Genomic DNA, 6,436 nt, shown 5'->3' with positions numbered 1-6,436 from the left:
GTTTCTTTTTATTTTAGGTTGTTATTGGCCGTTAGGGGCAGAAGCCCTGGATCTGGGGCCCTGCCTGGCCAGGCTGAGCCACCTATCCGCACCTGTACAACAAATAGAAGAATAGGGAGCAGGGGAGGGAGGAGCCAACAATATGAGACATTATGAAGATTAAGAGGTCCAATAACCCCAAAGCCCATTTTCAGAGACCGACAGGACTTTTTTTTTCCCCTCCGGACAGGGTTTCTCTGTGTAACCCTGGCTGTCCTGGAACTCACTCTATAGACCAGGCTGGCCTTGAACCCAGAAATCCACCTGCCTTTGCCTCCCAAGTGCTGAGATTAAAGGCGTGTGCCACCATTGCCCTCCGAATGACTTTTAAGTTCAAGTTTGAAGCAAGTGCGGCAGGGATGAGAGGTCTGTATAATTGAACAGTCCTGGTCAGAGTGTGCTCTAGTTGATCACTGTTGCAGCCAAGAGTCTACAAGATGTTTCAGAGAAGTCCTTCTTGCTTGAGGGGAGCAATCTGGTTCTCGTTAGATGATCGCTTCTGCCTGGGAGTAGTCTCATGGTGGAGTCATGGTCTCTTCACAGTCTCTGCTGTTTCTGGAATCTGAGGTGATTTCAGGGTTAGGACAGTGACTAAAGATCTCTTGTTGCCTCTGGAGGTTTGGAGGGAGACTGTGAAAGCTGATGTTAAGATGCCTCAGTTTCTCTTATCTTTCTGCCTCGGTGTTGTAGGGGGATAAAAGGGGTTAGTGACCACTAGGTTTTACATAGACTTGAGTGGTTAGTGTTCCCACATACTGGGGACGTTGGTAACCAACCCCCAGTAAAGAGTACAGATACAAAATGAAGGGAGAAGCCAGGCTAACATCTCCTTGTGGGCTGGAGTCCAGTTAATGCTTTTTCAGCAAACACAGTTTTTAAGTGTCCGTTATAAAGTCTTAGCAGCAATAGGTATAATTTCTTATGGTAGTTTTGATAAGTGGATTTGAGCTTATCTTATTTTTGGTGAATCCAAAAATAAACTTAAGAAACCATTTTTTTTTAGGTTTCAGAAAAGACATTACACATGCACACACACACATATGGACACATAGTGCACACGTAAATGCACAAACATGTACATATGCATGCATACACACATGCACACACAATGCATGCATATGTATAACACAAGCACATGCATAAACACACATGCATTCATACACATCATACATGAACACACATGCATATATGCACATACATCTACACATACACACATGTATGCACACATGTATACACTGAAATCCAACACAAGTGAACATCTATCAATTTTCCATAACACACGAGAAGCTCTCTGTACTCTTCTCAGGTTCCATCCCTTCCTTGCCTGGAGTCCTAATTTTTGAATCTATTTCACTTGTAATTTTCCATGTGTCTTGTAATCTTCAATTATGCTGTTTAAAGTCTACAGTTGCTGGTTTTATTAAGGAGTGTGTATCATGTAGCTAGCTGTCATGAACAGTGGTTCTGGAATCAAATCAATTGTGCTGAAATATAAAGTGAAGCATTTGCTAGTTATGTGACCCTGAGTACATTGTTTACCCTTTCTGAAGATCAGTTTGTCCAGCTCCAAATGGCATTGACCCTGCACTTCACCCCCTACAGTGGCTCTGTGGATTTGGTGGAAGAGGAAATGGCAAGGACTTTGTAATTTCTTTTAAAAATGTATTTATCTTATCATTTCATTTTTATGTGTATGTATAGGCACCATGTGTATGCAGGTTCTGCAGAGCCCAGAAGAGGATACTGGCCTTTTGTGGGCTGCCATGTAGGGGCTGGGACCTGAACTCAGATCCTTTGCAAGAGCAGCAAGTCCCCTCTGACACATCTCTTAAGACCCTCCTTGTACATTAACTTTCTTCTGGTCCATAAGTGACTCTTTTGTAACATCACTTCTCCTTGCTCCTATGCCCCAGATGTCCCTACAATGCCTGTGACACACACTGACCCTTCCCCACTAGCATTTCCTCCAGGCCTCCAGACCTCAAGGAAGCCGCTAGAAAGGAACCCACGCACTGAGCGAGATCTCCAGTATTTAATGTATCTACAGAGGAAAGACAAATGAGCTGGGCAGCAGACTGCAGATGACAATACTAGATTGTTAATTAGCAAGTTTCTTGGCCCGAGCAGGAAGTCATTCATCATTTTCAGATGAGTAGAGATTGCAGAGCCACCCAGCTGTCCTCCCTCCTTCTGCACCAGTGTGGCAGCTGCAGTTGCCCCCTCTGGAGTTGTCCCTCCTGCGATGTCTTACTGAAGAAAGTGACCAAGATTCTAGATAAGTGTAATCATCCTGAACTTGGAAAGAGCTGGGGCCAAAGGTTCCCAGAACTGGAGATCCAAGCCAAAAACCCCGAAATACATGCAAAGACCTCTGGAACGAGATGAGAAGATGGATGGACTATTTACATGGACACGCTGTTCCAAACAGTCCACTTCTGCTGCCAAAGTAACCCTCTTGAAATTCATGAGGAGCCTCTCTTGGGTTCCATACAAAGTCTTGGTGGAGGGGGCTTGTTTTATAGCAAGTGAGCACATGAAGGAAGAACGTGAGGCCCAGAAAATGAAAGTTATTGCTCACATTAAAATATCTAGTAAGAAGCTGGAGTGGGTTCCAGCCAACGTCTGTCTGATTTCCAGGTTCAGGCCCACCCTGTTATACCATATTATGTCCCTCCCCCGACAGGTCACCCTGAACGCAAAAGCTGTGTCCTTGGAGGATCTTGGTTACTGATCTCCTTTTACACCCACAGAGCCCACAGTGCTGGACAGCTGCTGTGTCTTTGAATTGGTTGCTTCTAACTTCCAGCAGCTGATCATTGGTGATTGCATTGTGATCCTGTAGTTTTGGATCCTTTGGATTTTTCTTAAGTGCTTCAGCAGTTCATAGACGGGGAAGATATTGGGGTGGGGCAACTCAAAGCCCTGGATCTGGGCCTGGATGATAGCTGAGTTGATCATCCTGCTAGCTCTCCTGCACCCTCACTACCAGCGGGCGCTCTCCAATCCTGCCCTAGCTAGCTCACCCAATGCCATAGCCGTCAAGGGGCAGGGCCAGGTTTCCTGCTGTCATGCCATTGGGGTTGGCTTACTAGCACCCAGCCCACCTGGGCCAGCTCTGTTGTGCTGTCCAGGTGAGGTGTGGCTCCACTCTCCCTAGTGCTACAGAGGGTGAGGAGCGGGCCAGCTCTCCCGCTATCAAGACGCCAGGGCCAACTCTCCTGACTGCCGCAGGCGGTGAGGTGGGGCATCTCTCCCTTGCCACCAAGCTGCAGACAAAGGGATCCAACGCTCATGTCCTTGGGGCTGGCTCACCTGTGTACCCCTCTTCTGCCACAAGAGCCAGCTCTACTGTGCTATCCAGGCATAGTACAGGGCCCGTTCTCATGAGTGCTGCAGCCAAGAGCTACTTTATTAATATCTATTGAGAAGACATATTTAGATTGGGGAAACTAAGTCTAAGCATTTAGCTATAAGTTTGCCTTCAAAAATATCCCCTTCATTTCTACTATAATGTTCCCAATAAATAATGCAAAAGAAAACCAGGGTTATACTATTTTATTTATAAATTCTTAACTATGTATTTGTAAGAGGAATGGGCTACTGAAAGAGATACGCCATTTTATCATTATGCACCCTAGAGATTCGAAGTAATTCCTTCATATCACCTGATAGCCAGTCAGCGATCAGAATTTCCTGCTTCTTTTCACAGTCAGTAACAGGAAATGAAAGAGTGCACAAGTATTTGTGATACACATGGCCACCGCTGCCCATTTCGCCTTGTGATTCACTTGGAGAAACTCGATGAAGTGTCTTATGAAAATTTCCACGTGCTGGGTTTGGTTGACTGTAATCTGTGACATTGCCCTCTGTTTTGCATGAGTTGATAACTGGCTTGATTGGTTTGGGTTTTATTTCACAGGAATGTTTACTATGTGTTTCTGGGCTCCTTCCACTGGCTACCACCAGGGCACTGGGAGCCTGGCATCTCTCCTTTTTGGATATATAGCTCCATAAGATTTTCTTCTCAGTTTTCCATGTAGTGGATTTGCTGACTGTTTATGGTCATTCTACATCCATGTTTTTTTTTTGAGGGGTTCAGATAGTGTTATTTTAACACAGCCATTCTTTCTGCATCTGTTAGTTGGACTTTTTCTATAGATAAGGACTTTCCGACATTTACCTATCAGTTCCCCCACAGAGAGCATGTGTAGAAAAGTCCACATAAATCATCTTTTCTTTTCCACTTACCAGCTTTGGGAATAGTGATTTGGTGTGACCAATGCAGGCAGTTTATCACTGTCATTTAACCCATGGATTTTAACTTGTTTCACGTAATTCAACTCACTGTTCTCTCTGATTCTTAAGTTATCTTGTTATAAGCTAGAGGGAATCCTTCCAGCTTGGTCCCCTGATATTTTAGAGATTTCCCAGGTCACTTGCTTAGCTTTCTTGTTTTCCATGAGGATGAAATCTAGAGTTAAGCACATAGGATTTCTGATGAGAGATGAATCAGGCTCCCCTTCTCTACAACGGAGCCCTGAAATCATACTTAGAGGCAGAAGTGTGGGTGTTGGGGGTCATCATAACTGACAAGATGCTTTCTGCTTCTGGTCATTTTTCTTGGAAATCAAAAAAATCTGAATTGCTATTGACTAGTAAATATGTGGTTCTTTTTATTTGAAAAGAAAAGTGTGTTGTGGGTTCATGTTTATATTTCTAAGTAAAATGCAAGATTTCAAGGGATTTTTAGCTCTTTTTGATCTTTATATTGCTTTACTTTAGTCTTACAGTAAAACTTTTGGTTTTTAAGCATTTTGTGTGAGTGCATAACTTTAAAACAACACCAATCATATCACTAAACAAGACAACCAAAAGTTACTGAGAATGTTTTTGCATCCTTTATCCATAATTTCACTGGACCAGCATGTATGAGTAGCCCCCGTCCTATGGCTTAGGTTTCTTTAAAAACCTAAATTCTTCTCTTTGTGGTCAAACACCACCCCAACAGGTTCCTCTATTTTGTTTTGATTTGTGAGAATTTTTCTCCAAGTTTGTTTTAATTTTATTTTCTAACTTCATGGCAAGATTCTGAAGCTAAACTGCCCAGCAAGTCCGACAGAGAACTCTACTCATGCTTCTGAATCCTTCTTTATCTATTTTAAATTAAATGTTGTTTCCTTCATATTTTAAAGAAAAGAAAGCAGGCTTCCACGTAGCACACTGCCTCTCTCCTTAGCTAAAAGGCGTCAAACTGTACTTGCTACTAGGTACACAGCAGGTGTAACAACACACAAAGACCCTTTTAAGTCTCTTTTTAAAAAAAAGAATTATTTTTTTGAAAGATTTATTTATTATTATACATAAGTACACTGTAGCTGTCTTCAGACGCACCAGAAGAGGGTGTCAGATCTCATTACGGGTGGTTGTGAGCTACCATATGGTTGCTGGGACTTGAACTCAGGACCTTCAGAAGAACAGTTGGGTGCTCTTACCTACTGAGCCATCCCACCAACCCCCTTTTTAGCCTCTTTTAATGGTGCAGAATCTATGATCAAGGGATGCATCGGTTGGTTCAGTGTGGATGCCACTGAGGAACCACTGGGAAGAGCATTTCATTTCTTTCTTTCTTTTTTCTTTTTTTTTTCAAATAAATAGCTTTGTGCCATGTCCTTTTGCTTTTTGGCTAAGAAACTAAATTTAGAAGTCACCATTGTTGATTTTGTATTTCATGGGGTGGGGACATAGTGATTCTCATGTTGTATACAAGTTTTTCTTGGTGCTTATCATATAGCCAAAGTCTGTCCTAATTTTTGGGCAAAGGGTTGAACAAAGTCTTCAGTGAAACAGCATGCTTATTGTCCTTGTGGAACTTCCAACCATGTGACTAATCTTGGAAATAAGTGTTAATCTTACACCCAATCAATGGACTGAAGTCGGGGACCCCTGTGGTTGAATTAGAGAAAAGCTTGGTTTATAAGTGTGTGGCACAATACCCACCTTCAATTCATGCTTTAAAATAATAAACATTCCTTTAAAGAACATGTCCTGGGAGGATTCGAGAGGAATGAGAGCCAAAGCACAAAGACAAGCGAGGAGTGGCTGCACAGAGAACTGGACATGGTTGGCTCCACCGTGGGTCGTTGAGGCTGAGAGGGGAGTGTGCGCTGAACGGAGGGAAGATGGGTCATGATGATGGCATGGGCAGGATGAGAGTGAGGGGGGAGGGGAGAGGGGAGAGGGAGGGAGAAAGAGAAGGAGAGTGGGGAAGAGAAACAGAGAGCTTGGGGAGAGACAGAGGGGGAGAGGGAAGGGAGGGAAGGAGGGAGAGAGAAACAGAGAAGGGGGAAGAGGAAGGGAGGGTGGGGGGAGGGGGAGAAGAAGAGGAAGGGGAGGATTG

The sequence above is a fragment of the Mastomys coucha genome, unplaced genomic scaffold, assembly GCF_008632895.1.
Source record: "Mastomys coucha isolate ucsf_1 unplaced genomic scaffold, UCSF_Mcou_1 pScaffold20, whole genome shotgun sequence".
NCBI lineage: Eukaryota > Metazoa > Chordata > Mammalia > Rodentia > Muridae > Mastomys > Mastomys coucha.
Note: the sequence above shows the minus strand (reverse complement) of the source record.